Source organism: Ctenocephalides felis, unplaced genomic scaffold (assembly GCF_003426905.1).
Source record: "Ctenocephalides felis isolate EL2017-DRISC unplaced genomic scaffold, ASM342690v1 CF-g0.4_SCAFFOLD_00845, whole genome shotgun sequence".
Classification (NCBI taxonomy): Eukaryota; Metazoa; Arthropoda; class Insecta; order Siphonaptera; family Pulicidae; genus Ctenocephalides; species Ctenocephalides felis.
In genome coordinates, this window is record NW_020536999.1 from 68,091,485 (window position 1) to 68,110,586 (window position 19,102).

The window sequence follows — 19,102 nt, forward strand, 5'->3', positions numbered from 1 at the left end:
TCGGCTACGTTTTCAGGCGCACGGATCAACCGATTTGAATGATTCAAAAAGTATTTGATTCCTATTGATAGGGAGATGTGCTGATTAGTTTTTGGCAAAGGCGGATCCAGCTGTTTCGAAGATACAGAACAAAGAGTGCAGAAAATAGAAATCGAGTTTTTGAGAGATCGGAGCATCCGATTTGAATGATTCAAAAAACTATCAATTTGTAATGACGGTTAAAAGTGGTGATTAGTTTTTAGCAAAGGCAGGTCCAGCGGTTTCGGAGATATAGAGCAAATGTTTTTGTACATGGCAAGTTTTTGAGAGAACTAAGCGCACAATTTAAATAATTGAAAGAATTTTCTGCTTGTTTTAACAAAATAATTGCTTTTGGAAAAAAACAGATTTTAATTATAATTTTGACTTAAGTTCTAATATATTTTAAACAAATAATTTCAACTTGCAATTCAGTTTATATAATTCTTATAAATATTAGACAATGTTAGTATTTATTTATAATAATTTATTTGGAAACATTTTATATTTTTCGAACATTTCGTTACGGTACGGGATGTTCCAGCAATTTGCCTTAAGGCATCATGTCATACCCACTAGTTACATTTCTTTTCGATAAAATGTAAATCTTCTTCTTAATTATTATTCTAAATTATTTTAAAAACTATTAAAGGATATTCGTTGGTACATCACTGATTAATTTTTGAAAAGGTGGGATAATTTATAACATTTTTTTTGCCAAAACCGTTCGAAGGAAATTAGTGGTGAACGCGTTTAATAGTTTAAGAAAAAAAGCAGTCGGTATTTGTATCTTAGTTACTAACTCTTTATATTTTTAAGTGTTTTAATAATAACAAAAGTTTTGCAGGTCTTAATTATCGGTCATGAATATTCTTCAATTTAATTAACGGAAATTTCTAAATTGATATGAGAATTTATAATAATTATTTTAATACATAATGTTTTTTCCACGTGTTCTCACAGAATGCTAAACCAATTTTAATAAATTCAAATTTAATTTAAAATATATCATATGTGAATTATGTTGACTAATTTTTGTCAAAGGTCAGACAACTCTGTGTCGATAATATTCATGAATATTTACAATACAATATGTATGCATAGTAAATTGAATTCAATTTGATTCTTTTCAAAATTTCTCTCATTTTGTCGATAAACCGGTTTCTAGACACCATTTGGCGTTGACATCGTATTTATTTCACACTTTTATTTTGATCTGTACAAGTTGTCATCAAGTTAAATTTGATTGAATATTTGTCTGTAAATAATGCATCTACTAAAAACCTGATATACAGAACAAAATTATTAATTTTCTGAAGAAAATCCGACTTGTTAACTTCCCGTAGGGCAAGTAATAGTAATCGCAAAAAATCGAAAATGAAAATTTTTATATAAATTTACGATTCAAAGGTTTTTGAACATTTTGGCATACCTTAGAAAAAATGGATGTGTGTGTGTGCGGATATAAATTTTCGTCGACGATTTCGGGAACAACGATCAACCGATTTGAATAATTCAAAAAAACATTCGAAAAAACAGCCAAAAACGGTATTCAGTTTTTAAGAGAATGGGCCGTCCAATTTTAAAAATTCAAAAAACATTTTACTTGTATTGACAAGATGAAGAACTGATTAAATTTTTGGGAAGGCAGGTCCAGCGGTTATTCACTCTCAATAAAAATAAGTTAAAAAATGTCATTTGGCGGTCAAAAATGTCTATTGGACGTATGCACATCACATTATCAGATATTTTATAGAGATTTTAATAATGTGTACACATTTTGTGTAAGTTTTTTTGGGTTCCGTACCAAGATTTTTAATTACGGTACGGGAAGTTCCAGCAATTTGCCTTAAGGCACGATGCCATGAACCCCACTTGTTGTTTTATGTTTTTCCGACTCTCTCAATCGCTTAAAAGTTAGACCAACATTTGAAAAAGTGTATGGGTTTAAACTGATTCTAGACATTTTGTCAACATTTTCTCAAAAAACGGCTGTACCAATTTGAAAACTATAAAAACAATACGTTGAAGCTCGGTAAGGACTCGCGTTGGTTAATTTACGAAGCGATTATTCATGCCGTTTCTTTAAAAATAGTAGTAAGTTGCAAAATTTTTTGTCTACGCTTTTGGGCAAATCCTGAATCGTTTTTGAAATTTAAAAAAAACCGCTCAAATAATATTAGTTGATAACCGTGGTGATCAGGTTTTGGTAAAGATTCACTGGGCATTTTCTTTGCAATTAAATTTAGTTTAAAAAAAGTTTTTGGCGTTTTTATTGCTTAAGATGACAATAGAGTTAATGTTCCAAATAATGGGCGGTGCATATAGGACATACCAGGACGTGTTTGTGCCTCATTAATACTATAATGGATATTACAAGTTTATTTGAGAGATATTAATTGCATTTGAGTTCCCATTTTTTGCACTTTTGCCCCGTAACCTCGGAACAGCTGGCAAAAATTAATTAGCATGCCTCCTCATCAATAGGAATCAAATGCTTCTTGAGTAATTCAAATCGTTTAGTTTGAATTTTCGAAAATATTCACGAAAATTTATTTCGGCACATACATACGTATATACCACACACACATGCATATACATCTATTTTTGTAAGATATGCCAAATTGTTCAGAAAAATTTGAACAGTGAAGAATGATTATAAAAATTCTCATTTTCACTTTTTTAGGATTACTATAACCAACCTTACGGAAAGTTAATAATGATTTTTAAAGATCACATTGACTAACAATTGGTAAATTTAGCATTTTTTGCAGTTGTTGGGTCTGCCTTTTGCCATGCTACAAACTATGGCATTAAAATCAAGCTAATCGGATGCCCCGATTTTGCAATAATTAAATTCTTTTTTTCATCATTTGCCAAAAAATAACATCACGTTTTCTCATTAATAGGAATCAAATGATTGTTGAATCAATCAAATAGGTTGATTCATGCACCCGAAATCGTGTACCAAAAATTGTATCCAAAGATACACACACACAGATACATCAATTTTTTCTAAGGTATGCCAAAATATTCAGAAAGTTTAAGAAATGCAAAAAAAATCTTTTTCGATTTCTTCGCGATTGATTTTTGAAGAATTCAAATAAATCGATCCGTGAACTCAAAATCGTGTACCAAAAATATATAAGTATGTGTGTGCATACACACTAGGGTGGTCCTTAAAATGGTCATTTTCGAATTTCCTTGCTCCCAGGGGCTCAAATCGTTCCAAATAGATAAAAAACAATTCTCTGAAAGTTTTAGCTCTTAATATTAACGTTTAGATAGAGCGCAATTCAATAAAAGTTTTGTATGGAAATAGCATGAAAAAATTTTCAAAAATTTAAAAATGTTTTTCAGATGTAATTTAGCAAACAAATGAATGAATAAAACTCAGTCATTTGTCGCTAAGTTATACCTAAAACATTTTTCTTAAATTTTCAAAATTTTTCCCATGCTCTTTCCATACGAAGTTTGATTAGATTGCGCTCTATCTAAACGTTAATATTAAGAGCTGAAACTTTCAGAGAATTGTTTTTTATCTATTTGGAACCATTTGAGCCCCTGGGAGCAAAGAAATTCGAAAATGACCATTTTAAGGACCACCCTAATACACACACATATATAATTTTTTTTCTAAGATTTGACAATCTGTTCAGGAAGTAAAAGAAATGCAAAAAAATGTTCAGGAAGTCTAAGAAATGCAAAAAAAAATATTTTCACACACATACACACACGCATACATGAATTTTTTCTATAGTATGCTAAAATGTTCAGGAAGTCTAAGAAATGCAAAAATAAAATCATTTTCGATTTCATTGCGATTGATTTTTGAATTATTCAAATAAATTGATCAGTGTACCCGAAATCGTGTACCAAAAATATATATATGTTTGTATACATATATACATACATAACTTTTTTCTAAGATATGACAAAATGTTCAGGAAGCATAAGAAATGCAAAAAAAATGTTCAGGAACTCTAAGAAATGCAAAAAAAATATATTTTCGATTTATTTGCGATTGATTTTTGGATTATTGAAATAAGGTGATCCGTGGACCAAAAATCGTGTATAAAAAATTGTATATATACATATAGGGGAAAGTCCCGAACGGCACCTAAAGCCGGACACTCTATTTAACACGTATTTTTTAATATTAATCAGTTTTTAAGTATGCCAACATGTTCAGGAATGTCTAAGAAATGCTAAATAAAATCATTTTCGATTTGTTTGTGATTACTATATAAATTATATTACGGAAAGCTTATATAATTTAGACCATTTTGCTTATCAATGAAGACCACTTTTTCCTGCTTTTGCGCTGCTGATTTTTGACCCTTAAACGAATCTTTCTTGTGCAAAATCTTTCTATATATTTAGATCTAATTAATATATAATCCAACTAATTATTGACTCAATCAAGTAAATCCTCTTAATAGTATAATTTTATATATAACGCGGTAGGTATATTTTCGTCCCGTGTTGTTTCTCTGTTATGTTCTCAAACTATATCTTCAAAGTGTGTATCATATTTTGTCAACTCGCTTGTATTCGGACGAAAGCCAACATTTTCATCATAGTAGTCGTACAAATAGAACTATTTCTTATATAGACCAAGCGCTGTTGGTAATATAAAATCAATGGGAATATATCATTTGTGGAAATTTACTTTCTTGCTAATTGTTTTTAGTAGTTGAGGTTTAACAAGTACTTGGGATTTTATTGCACAAGTTTAAAAAAGCACTACATTAAGCTCACATGTATATATACATATATACATGTGAGCCACAAGGAGTCAAATTGTGTTCCAGTAATTATATTGTCTAAAACCAAATAAACTACATTGCAACACAAAGTTAATTCCTAATTATAGAAATATGTTATTTTACTATTGTTCTAAAATTTGTCATTAGTCTCTTTTTGCCCCGGGGTGAAAAGGGACAGCCAGGTGCAAACAGATCCAAAGACTCATTTTTAATGTTGAAGTAATATCTACATTATTTAACTAATACGAAATATAAATTTTAGGGGCACGTTTTCTACAAAGGTTTATTTTTCCAGGAATATTGAGTTGGAATAACTATTAATTTAACTTAAGTTAAATTATTCATTTTTAAATCGGTTGATCCATGTTCCCAAAATTGTCGACGAAAATTTGTATCCGCACACACACATACATCCATTTTTTCTAAGGTATACCAAAATATTCAGAAACCTTTAAAACGTAAAGATATACGTAAAATTTGGGTTCCGTACTAAGATTTTTAATTGTAAAACGTATATGGTTAAACAAATGTCCTCGACATTCTCGACAGTATGAAATAACCGATTTATATGATTGAAAAATCATTCGGTTCGTACTCGATCGTTTTTGCAAAAGGCAATTTTGCCGTTTCGGCGGTATGGAGCGCAATAGGTGTAAAAATGGTCATGCAGTTTTTGAGAGAACGGTTCATCCGATTAAATTATTGCAAAAACATTGTGTGCAAAAAATGGTTTTACAGTAAATTTCGTAATTTTGAAAATAAAAAAACTCAAAATTTTGAAAAATAAATCAAAGTATCACAAAATTTAAAATTAAGAAATTTTTCATAATTTTTTAAAAAAAACTAAATTTGAAAAAATTTGAAAAAGAAATATCAAAATTTAAAAAAAAACGATTTCTTACAAAAAATTGACAATATTTCGAAATTTTCTCAAAAATCGAATATTTTCTAAAATTTCCAAATTTTCAATTTGGATTTTGGATTTTTTTAAAGAAAATTCACACTTCTAAAAAAAATTTCTAAATAATCAATAAAAAAATTTAATTTAAAAAATGAACAAACTTCTTATAAACACAAACAATGTTGTTTGTTGAATACGCTCATTGCCTAATTTAAAGTGTGCTTATAAGTTAACTTACTTATAAATCAATTTTTGATTATCTTCATTTCTCGAATATTTAATAACGATACGGGAAGTTCCAGCAATTTGCCTTAAGTCACGATGCCATGCGCTCCACGAGTCATTTTCGATTTTTTTGCGATTACTATAACTTACCCTACGGGAAGTTAATAATACATCTTATAAAACAATTAAATAAGTTATACTTAAAATTTATATTCAGGTATGATAAACTGAATCAAAGAGCTCAAAACCAAAAAAACTTCTAACGAAAAGAAATACTTTGTAATGAATATTGATATGTGGCCGTTTATTCTCTGATAACAAAGTCGTAAGAATTAAGATGATTAAACACCTTTTGCCTCCTACTTTAAAATAGTATCGTTAGGAAATCCTGTACTTTATTTATTTTTGAGATAATGGTGGTAGGCGTTTTTACCCGCAAACCTTCAATCCCCGCTCTACCCAATTTGTATATTTGGTGCAACAGAATGAATTTTTCCGAGTTTTTCCCAGAAATTTCACTTATTTATTATTATTTATTTCGCTCGCCTCGCCTTCAGCATCCGGCCACCTACATTATTATGTAGATGCATTCAACATATTTTCATAGTCCTCTTTTTTATCTATTTTACATACTATTTTTATGCTAGTTTTATTCCATGTTTTGTACTATATTGATTTGCACACACTTCTTTTATTTTAATACATGCAACTTATAACCTTTACTACACAATGTTTAAACAAATACATCAGTTCCTACACTTAAATTAAAATTGGATATCAATTCATGGTGATAAATTTGATTTGGTTATATTTTTTTTTGTTATAATTTATAGGTATTATATTTTTTTTTTCATTTTTTCCAACTGAATACTTTATACTTTGAATACTTTATTCTATTATATAAATACACAAATGTTTATATATATATATATATATATATATATATATACTAGCAAACCTGGCGAACTCCGTTTCGCCACCAGATGGTTTCGTGAGAAAGATGAAGAAATTTTTTGTTTTATATTTGAAAAGGAAAAATTTGATTTTACTACACAACAGTAATGAATTTATTTTGATTACAAAAATGAAGTGTGTTTTAGTTGAACTTTTCTAAGTAAATGAAAGTGAATCCGCAAATTATCCGTTTCATTGAAGTGCTCTTTGGTAAACCACATTTTTTGTTTTGTGGTCTGACGTTAACACAAACAAAACGGATGATTTCCCAACTCGTGAACAGGCAACGTATAACTGCCCATGTGAAAAACAATGATTTTCTGAATAATCAATTTGAAATTTATCCCGCGAACACTATGCGATTGGCCTTGCGACTTGTTATTGCGAACGCAAGGCGAACTGGAAATTACAATCGTTTGAAGTCAAACGGAAGACCAGTCGGAATCATTGGTATGTCACCAAATCGCCAGCAATTTTTTATTGAATGGCGAAATTCAGTGCCTGTATACAATTATTCTTTGCGGCAAGAATTGCTCATTGACTCAACCAAGCATAATTCTGATAAGTCTCACTAATGTCATTACTCAATTTGCATTAGAGCACGATGCACTTAGCTACAAACCTTGCGGAGCCCGAGTCCTTTCCAACGAATGCAAAATTATCGAAATCGGTTCGTGCGTTCTGGAGTTATATCGTCAGGAAAGAAAACCAGACTTATTCATATATATATATGTAGATAGTTGCTTTTTGGTATTTTTATTTTTTCGTATTTGATTTACTGATATTTATACATAATAAGTTTCGGAACATATAACTAGAGAAGTTATAATTTTACTCAATATTTTATTTTGACGAATTTGCTGCTAACTATTTAAAATAAATCACCAAAATTCATATTGAAAATTTTTGTTATGCACGTTTCGGCTCTAGATATGTGTCATGGTGCAGCTATGATACCCATAATGTCATTGTATCGTATCAAAAATAAGATGAAGATCTTATATGGAATCTTGAGCACATGTATCAAAATCAAAATCAAAATCATTTTATTATTTCTTTAATATAGCAAAACTAGTGGTGCATGGCATCGTGCTTTAAGGAAAATTGCTGGTACTTCCCGTACAGTAATTAAAGAACTCGGAATCCAAAAAAATTTACGCAAAATGTGTACACAAATTTGTATATTATTAAAATCTATAAAATATCTGATAATTTGATGTACATATGTCTAATAAACATTTTTGACCGCCAAATGTCATTTTTTATGTTATTTTTATTGAGAGTCCATAACCGTTGGACCTGGCTCTCCAAAAATTTAATTAGTTGTTCATCTTGTCAATACAAGTAAAATGTTTTTTGAATTACTAAAATCGGACCCTAGCCCCCTATTTAAGCAAAATAGAAACAATATAACAAATAAATTAATTAAAACTTGAAATGAATGGGAAGTTCATTCTATATTGTGTTAATATACTGAAAAATACATCATAAATATTCTGCATATAGTAACATTTGTCTTTGACATGTAAATTAACAACAATATGTATTTTTATTCGATGAACTGGCGCTAGTGAATGCATTCACTGCTTATGGTTCTCAATATTGCATTTTGCATTATAAATGAGAAAAGGAACTAGTGGTGCATGGTATCGTGCCTTAAGAAAAATTGGTGGAACTTCCCATACCGTAATAAAGGATTCATGTTCCATTTGTACTGATTTACATCGTAGTCGCGTCTAAAGAAGTTTTTCTTCAAAAAATAAAAATGTGCATTCTCTAAAACTAATCATTTCCCTACACAAATCAAATGTAACACAATGTCACATATCAATACAAGCAAAATGTTTTTTGAATCATTCTCATCTTTTATCTCAAAAATTACCATTTTATGCACTTTTTGTTTCGTACCTCCGAAACGTCCAGATTTGTCTTTGCATAAAACTAATCGGCGCATATCTCCATTAATACGAATCGAATATTTTTCTTCTAAGGTATGCCAGAATGTTAAAATAGTCTTGAAACGAAAAAAATTAAATTTTGGGCCAGAGTTTTGGGCAATTACTATAAATTTACTCTTCGGGAAGCTCAAAAGTGAATAAAGGAAAGTTTTTTTCTTTCGCCCTGAGTAATTTATTCTTTGCTGAATTATACTTATCTGGGTAAGATATTAAATATTATTGTATTAATATACATAAGGATCCACTTATGTCCTTTAATCAAATTTTGTAAAAACATTCCTTATTTCTAATAGAAATTTATCCTCAATCAGATTCGTTTTGGTAAAAAAAAATTAAATGAATCATCAGAAAAGCTAATAAATGATTTTTAGAAAACCGCACATATGCTGCAAATGCCTGTCATAATTATTCAACTTTAGAATTTCTAAATTATGGCCTAGTTGGAATTAAGTTTGTACTAGCTGTAGCATCTCAAAAAATCTGTCAAATTATATTTGACATAATTTACTTTTATTGCTTTTACCACCGAATCTCTGTCTATTATTACTAAGGTTATAAAGATGAGTTTATTTTCGTATCATTAGATAGAGAAGACGGAAAATAATCTCGATGCTTTTGCTCGCCAAAAAAAAAATCAGTAAAAATTTAACCGCGTGAAATTTTAGGTGTCAGAAACGCAGGAAATTCTCCGTTAAATTTAAATGAATGAATTAGTGCTAACGAGATAATAATACAGTTGAAATTGATGAGATTTTCAATTAGATTAAAGTCGATTTAAAGAACGATATAATTTACTTTGTAAATTCAACTGATTTGCAGTAAATAAATCGGTGAAAGTACTTGATAATATTGACAGTTAGTGAAAAATTTCAAAAGGATCATCGGTAATAGAGATTATATAGTTAAAGTAGGAACAGGTAAAAAAAGTATGAAAAATTGAGAATAAATTATTAAGTTTAGATCACATTCAGAACTTTTTGTAAATGGCATTTTGCCTTAAGGCAAGTGTAAATAATCGACTTAATCAATAACAAATTGATATATTAATTTATAAGCGATATGCAAATGAACGGATTTGTTGTAGAGCAAATCATAATATGAGAACTATTACAGGTTATTCAATTTTTTAAACGAACTACTGCCTAGTACATTCACGTAGTATTTTCTAAAAGCGCAGTAGAATAGTCCAAATTTCAATTAATTTTTACAATTAATAAAACCATTTTCGTAATACTGTAATTTTTTAGTACGATCATTAAAACCTCTATCGTCATGCCAAGTCTCATTTAAATCAGAGATATTTTCTTATAACAATCAGTTTCTAATAAACGGCCCGGCGATCTTTGTTCAATACTTATCAGCACGATTCCCTTATAATATTTTTAACTTCTCGTAGGGTAAGTTGTATTATAATAGTCCCAAAATCGAAGTTGAAAAGTTTTACATTTCTTCGCGTTTTGAAGGTTTCTGAACATTTTGGTCTACCTCAGAAAAAATGAATGTGTGTGTGTATGTATGTATGGATCCGTGATCCACATTTTCGGGCGCACGGATACACCGATTTGAATGGTTAAAAAAACATTCGATTCCTTTTGATAATGAGATGTGATGATTATTTTTTGGCAACGGCAGGTCCAGCCGTTTCGGAGATTCGGAGCAAAGAGTGCAGAAAATAGAAATCAAGTTTTTGAGAGAACGGAGCATCCGATTTGAATGATCTGAAAAGCATTCAATTCGTATTGACGTGGAGAAGTGATTAGATATTGTCAAAGGCAGATCCAGCCGTTTCGGAGATACCGAGCTAAATGTGCAAAAAATGGCAGTTTTTAAGAGAACTAAGCATCCGATTTGAATGATTCAGAAAGCTTTCTGCTTGTTTTAACAAAATAATTGCGTTTAGAAAAAAATGTTTCATTATTTCTTAAATATTTAAAAAAAAAAAAAATTTTATATCGAAAATAATTCAAAATTTAATTTTAATTCTGGCTGAAGATTTAAAGCTCCCTTACATACTTTAAATGAATATTTTTAACTTTAGTTTAGTAACATTGTGATTTAGTTTATATAATTCTTATAAATAAATATTAGAACTTGTAACATTATTTATAATAACTTTTTGAAAACATTTAATATTCATCGAACATTTCGTTACGCTGCGGGAAGTTCCAGCAATTTGCCTTAAGGCACGATGCCATACACCACTAGTTGCGAATAGTTTTTAAATGTTCGAAATCGGTTCAGAAAATTTGGCTAGAACTCGATCAACGAATTTTGTACTTTTTTACTATTTCTGAAGAAATGGCTCAGTCGTATCGAATCAAAAACCAATCAACTTGAGTGCAAATTTCTGAAATCGGTTTGACTGTTTTTGAGAAAATATTGACGAAAGGTGTAATTTTAACTAACACAAAAAAACTCTGGTCATTTTTTCAAAATTTGATGAGTTTTTAAAATTAAACGACCTGTTGTGGGGCCGTAATATTTTAGTATGTTTTATAAGACCATGGTATCTCTCGTAAAAAATGTTTTACAAAAATCATCGTTTTTTATCAATAATTAGTTGCAAGAAAACCAACCTACATTTCTTTACCAAAAACTAATCGGGACGATTTCGAACCAATATCTTTCGAACGTTTTTTGATTTTTAAAATCAATTCAGGATTGTGGATTAATACGTCCACAACATTTTTCACTCCTTTTTGGTAACTTGAAGGAAACTGCTCGGCCAATCGTTGCGAAAACTATATTCTTCATCGAGTTACATAAAAAGGTTTTTAAATTTTTGAAATCAGTTCAGCCGTTTTGGAGAAAAGTCGACGTAAGGTAAAAAATCTGGTCACATACATACACCCACAATAATTGATCTCATTCGATTTAGCTTGACTTGAAACGCCAAGAATACATAAAATTAGCAAATCGGATTTTCTTGCGAAACCACAAACTTCTCCTTCGGAAAGATAATAATGTACTCTAACGTCTGTACATTTACATATGCATATCTCTACAAACTCTTCTGAAACTCTTGGAAATCTCTTATATTTTCTGACTTATACAAATACTAATACTAATACGAGTACTAGAATACAAATATGATTTATAATTTTTATAATTTTTATAATTTCAGAAAACAGTCTACAATAGCTGTGAAGTGATTAGAAGTCTAGTGAAGTGTTGAGAAAGATTAAGTGTCTAGTATTAATTTTCTTCTAATAAAATTAATACCAGTGTCAGAAATTTTACTGAGTGTTTAAAATATTTTAGTGTTATTAGTGTTGTATTTGGACCAAATAATTTTGGACATTACTGATTCAAGATTCGCAAATTCCTTTCGTGTCAGGAACGAAACAGGTGAGTTAGTTTTAAGATTTAAACTAAATTTCAATGAAATAAAGTAAGGTATTATTTAAAGATAGTATAAAGCACATAGTCTAAAATATTTATAGACAGAACTCAGAAAAATGGATGTATGCATGTGTGTGTGTGTTTGTGTAAGTGTGGTGTAACTTTTTTCCACGTTTAACACATATTAGCCGATTTGATCTATTCAAAAAGGATTCGATTTCTATAGATGGTGAAACGTGAGGATTAGTTTTTGGCAAAGACAGGTCCTGCGATTTTGGAGATACGGAGCAAATAGTGCAGAAAATGGCAATTAAATTTTTGAAAGAACGGAACGTCCGATTTGAAGGATTCAAATACAATTTAACTTGTATTGACGTAATGAACTATTGGTCAAACTTTTACAGGAAAAAGGTTAAAAAAAAGCCATTTGTTGGTCGAAAATAAGATATTTTTGGCAGTACGGATCAACTGAAAAGAAATAAGAAATAAGAATTCTTAAGAAATTTTAAATTTTCAAAAAAAAAACAGAGAATTTTCAAAAAAAACGAGTTTTCAAAAAATATATCAAAATTTTAAAAAGGTTCAAATTTCTCAGTCTGCCAAATTTTTAAAATTATTTCAATTTTCAAAGAATTTTTTCAGAACGCTAAAAAAAATCTAATTTTTGTTTTCTGAGCTTTTAAACATTTTAAATAACGGTACGGAAAGTTCAATAAATGTGCAAAAACTAATCAGCAGGTCTCCCTATCGATACGATTCGAATGTTTTTTGAATCATTCAAATCGTATGATACGTGCTCTCGAAATAGTGGATGAAAAATTGTATCCAAACATACACACATACATACTACATACACACACACACACACACACACACATATATATATATATATATCCATTCTCAAGGTATGCCGAAATGTCAGAAGGTCCTGAAACGTGAAAGATCCGCAAAAAAATTTATTTTCAATTTTTTGCGATTACTATAACTTACCCTACGGGAAGTTAATAAATTATCCAACAGATATTCTTAAAATACGAATAAATCTTTAAATCGATAACTTGGCATAATATTGACATATAAAATGACATTTAATATATACAACGTTAATAAATACTGCTTTATGGTGGACGAATATGATTATCTAAAAACAGGTTAGATGACTTATTAACATAACATCCATTATTATCGTATCAATCATTCTGAAATTATTTCCAATGCAATTAATAAAAATTATATTGATTTTAGTGCAATTAATTTAAACGACAGTCCACTTAAAAACTGACATTTTACCTTGTTAACATTTCCTTATCATGAAGCAAAAAACTAGATTTAGAGTAATGCGTAAATTTTATTATTCGGGTTATAAATAACTGACCCGACTTGCCGCTTTTTTATTGCTGCTGCATAACAAATGACGTTTTATTGGTTTTTACTTGCATATTTAAAATGATTTAGAACTCGTATTAGTCATGGAAAAACGGTGTCATTAGTTAATTACAATCTTTAGAAAATCCGATCTGGTAATTTGTTTGTTTTCTCGGCGTCTCAATTCACGATGAAAATCGTTTTGCTAATAGTAGGGGAGACTGGGTGCCACTTTTTTTGATCAACTATAATTTTACTAATTTATCAGTTAGCTGAAGAAAAAGTGAATTTGAACATTTGTCATCGTGGAAATACTGAAATATTGTCTTCGATTATAATGAATTAGTCATAAAATTATCATACAACAGAAAGGCAAGTGTCACATCGTCCACAGCCTCAGGGTGGTTATGACATATAATATAGCAGTTATAACAAAACATATTTTTTAAAACAAAGGTAACAAGAAATAAACTGAACTATGCGATCACTTACCTTTTTTCTAAATTATAGACAATCAGAAGTATAAATTTCTATGAGCCTAGGCGCCATTAAATATTTCATTTAGAGGTCTCCTCCACTGAAGAGATTCCCAAGTAGATAATCTATGTTAGTAAAATAAGCAGAGCTTAAATTAAGTTAGTAGGTCTTCTGGCCATTTTTTTGGCTTTCTAATAAAAATTAATAGTATTTATTAATTAAAGCTATTAATTAAAATTCATGCTGGATTTGGGTGTAGGTCTAATTTTATATGGTATGAATTGCTTCTGTTCTGAATTACTTCTTTTACGCACTTACCATCTTATAATTAACAAGTCACCATCACGACTAGTGTTATTATAAATTCCAATTTAAATATTTGTCTCATCATTTAGCTAAAAGAATTTTGCAATTATTCAATACAAAAATACAAAATTATCAATATAAGGTACAGAAATCAAAGTCTAAATGCCAAACAAAGAACTACTAGTGTTGTATGGCATCGTGCTTCAAGGCATATTGCTGGAACTTCCCGTACCGTAACGAAATGTTCGAGGAATATTAAATGTTTTCAAATAGATTATTATAAATACTATAACATTGTCTAATATTTATAAGAATTATATATACTGAATTACAAAGTTATAATTATTTATTTAGAGTATATAAGTGAGCTTTAGAGCTTTAGCCAGAATTAAAATTAAAATCTGAATTATTTTTGATATACAGAAAAAAAATCTGAAAAATAATGGAAACAAAATTTTGCCAAATGCAATTATTTTGTTAAAACAAGCAGAATGTTTTTTGAGTCAATCAAATCGGATGCTTAGTTCTTTTAAAAACTGCCTTTTCTGACAAATTAGCTGGTTATCTCAAAAATGGCTGGACCTGCCTTTGTCAAAAAACACCACTCTTTCTCAATCATTATAAATTGAATGTTTTTTAGATCATTCATATCAGATACTCTGTTATCTCAAAAACTCGATTTCTATTTTCTGCACTCTTTGCTCCTTGTCTCCGTAACGACTGGACCTGCCTTTGCCAAAAACCAATCAGCACATCTCCCTATCAATAAGAATCAAATGCTTTTTGAATCTTTCAAATCGGTTGATCCGTGCGCCCGAAAATGTGGACGAAAAAATTCAGACACACAAAACACACGCACATCTATTTTTTCTGAAATAAGCCAAAATATATGAGGTAAACCTCTTAAACGAAGATATGCAAAAAATTTCACTTTCAATTACAATAACTTACCCTACGGGAAGTAGGGTAGTAGTAAAACATGTTACGTAGTATTATTAGGTAATACTGATTAGTTAACTTTTAATTATTAGGCTTATAATTAACAGTTAACTAATCAGTCAAAGTAATACAGTGACTATGTATCAATATACTGAGATCTATAGTCAATATCAGCATAACAATGGTGACGAATATAATAGTGACTATCACTGCGCATTTTTGATGGAACCAGAAACTTGTAATATTTTACGCCTCCCTTACTTTCAAAAATATGACCTTCCACAAACCAAACAGAATTTTCCTTTTCTTGTATTGCTTTTTTCTTTCCATTTTCTTTCGTATTTTGTCTTTGTTCAGTTAGATTTTTCTTTACATGTTCAGCCTTCTAACCGAAATAGACATAAATGACATGTCACAACCGTACCCATAAAAGTTATTACAGTTACCCAACGCAAATATTTGGAAACAAATAATTGCTATGATCAAGCTAAAATATCTACGGAAAATTTGAACTCATAGTAAAACTAGTAGTGTATGGCATCGTGCTTTATTGCAAATTGTTAGAACTTTCCGTATCAGAATTAAATATTAAATACAGAGGAAAAAAATCAGAAAACTATAAATATTGATGAATGATTAATAACAATTGTTTTAAACATTAGTAAGTATAAAACTTTGAATATTTTTGATATGTTTGAAAACAAAAATTCTGTAAATTCTGAAACTTGCTTGAACTTTATAAGTAAATTTTCAAAATTAACAATCTTGGTACGAGTACGGGTACTAAAATTAGTACTCGTTTTTAAAAACTTTATCAAATATGTGAAAACTTGATGTCCATATATCTAATGATCATTTTAAACCGCCAAATATCGTCTTTCTACTTATTTTCTCTGTATCTCCGAAACCGCTAGACCTGCCTTACAAAAATTTTATCAATACAAGTAAAATGATTTTAGAATCATTCAAATCGGATACTCCGTTCTCTTAAAAACTGAATTACCGTTTTTGGCACTTTCTGCCCTGTATCATCGAAACGGCTGGATCTATCTAACAAAAAACTAATCACCACGTCTTCTCATTAATATTAATCGAATGATTTTTGAATCATTCAAATAGTTGATCGTGCGCCCGAAATCGTGGACGAAAAATTGTATCCAAACATACTTACATAAACACACACACATACACGCAGTTATTTTTCCTAAGGTATGCTAAAATCACAGACCTTTGAAACGTGAAGATATATACAAATTTTCATTTTCCATTTTTTTGCGATTACTATAACTTACCCTACGGGAAGTTAATAACAAAATATTCTGTATACAATTAACAGGTAATATTAGAAGAAATGGAACTAAACAACTTACTTGCTACTCTTTAAAAACAGATCGTATTACTGTAGAGTGCTAACTCTATGCAATAATGGAAACTTGTTCGAACAAAAATACTTTATATTTTTTTATCAGAGATTTAGCTGATTATGACGACTGACACTATTATATCTTTATACAACCATACCTAGACCCCTCAATCAAATGTTTAATTTTATTTATATATTTATGTTTGATTTTTTATTATATTACTTATAAAGACAACCTTCATATAAATCTGATTATTTTTTAAGATTAGTTTATAAAAACTTAATCTTCATAGCATTGTAGCTTTCATAGTTGTTATATTTTATATTAACTAAATGGAAAGAATTTCTTTGATTTAGAAACTCGGCTTGCTTTTCTTGCATTTATCTTAATCTCCGGTTCTATTTTTTGTTTAATTAAAAATTGTAATTCAGTTTCTAGAATTCGAAAAGCGTTCCATCCCTTTACAAGTTTTTGATAATTTCTTTAATATTCGGAATTCTTTGAAAAGAATCGTAAAACAGAAGAGTAATTCTGAATTGAATTGTCTCGGGTGTTTCTAGAAATTAAAATTGGGATTCTCGCTTTTTACATTGTTTGAAAATTTGAACAGAAGTTTAAGAAAGACACTTTAAAAGTTTGGGAGGTTGGATTGATTTTTTATATATATATATATATATATAATATTTTTTTTGTTTGACGTTGAGTATATATATACTAGCTGGCCCGGCTAACGTTGTTCAGCCATAAAAATATTTCTAGAAAATCTTCAATGTAAAAAATAACTGATTATCAATGTAGATTGTAAATGAGTGGTTTACCCACTGGAACGCATATCTCATATAAATGCATTTTGGACTTATTAATAAACATTGCAAGTCCCAGCCTAACCTGAAATTGATTTTATTGAAATTTAATTGGCACATTTTGATATTCAAGGTTTTTAATAAGTATTACTTATTATTTAACTTCCCGTAGCCGAAAATCGGAATTGAAAATTTTTGCATTTCTCGACGTTTTGAAGGTTTCTGAACATTTTGGCATACCTCAGAAAAAATGGATGTGTGTGTGTGTGTGTATGTATGTATGTATGGATACAAATTTCCAGTCACGTTTTCGGGCGCATGAATCAACCGATTTGAATGGTTCAAAAAACATTAGATTCCTATCGATAGGAAAAAAAGCTGATTAGTTTTTGGCAAAGGCAGGTCCAGCCGTTTCGGGGATACGGAGCAAAGAATGCAGAAAATAGAAATCGACTTTTTGAGAGAACGGAGTATCCGATTTGAATGATCTAAAAAACATTCAATTAGTAATGATTGGGAGAAGTGTTTATTAGTTTTTGGCAAAGGTAGGCCCAGCCATTTCGAAGATACGGAGCTAAATATGTAAAAAATGGCAGTTTTTGAGAGAACTAAGCGTCCGATTTGAATGATTCAAAGAACTTTCTGCTTGTCTTAACAAAATAATTGATTTTGTAAAAAAAAAAATTGTATCATTTTTATTTTTTTTTATTTCATTGTATATCGAAAATAATTCAGATTTTATTTTTAATTCTGACTATAGTTCTAATATACTTTAAACAAATAATTTCAACTTTGCAATTCAGTTTATATAATGCTTATAAATATTAGACAATGTTACAATATTCATAATAATTTATTTGAAAACATTCAGTATTCCTGGAACATTTCGTTAGGGTACGGAAAGTTCCAGCAATTTGCCTTAAGACACGATGCCACACACCCCACTAGTTAGTAATATATTTGCATTCTAATTCTGAAAGTGTTGATACATTTGATATAATGCGAGCTTTATAACCAATTTATAAAATCTTTCGCCACTCGAAATAAGTTATTAGACAAAATGTCCCACTCTATTCGGTTCAAAATTTAGGATCCTAATTTAAATAGCATAAAGAAAATAATAATATTATCTGGAAAATATTCTATGAATACAAATGAGTATAAAATTATACATATGAATTTTCTTGGATTACAGACTTTGAAAAAAAATGATTTGCAAAGAAGGAGTGCTGTAAAGCCACAAAGTGCATTTTCACTTTAGCATTTCAAAAAAGTTGATACTTTAAGTTTCTAATAACATTTGTGGCCTGATTAATGATGTTTTTGTATATATATATAAAACTACTTAAATAATATTCATCTGAAACATTCTATTAAATGTATTTGAACATCATCTGCCAAAAACATTTTACATTTGACGTATGAGCCGCCGTGCATTGTTTCATTTTCTTCTACAAAAATTTTCAAATTAAAAATGAAGGATTTCCACGCGGTTTTGAAATAATATCTCACCTTCCCCACAACCTCTGGATTAGCACGAATTTTTCAAGACTAAGACTGGCCAAATCCCTACAGCCATTATAGAGTTTTACCATACCTAACATATCAAAGAAATTCTTTCCATTTAGTTAATATAAAATATAAAAATTATGAGAGCTAAAATGTTTTGAGGATCGAGTTT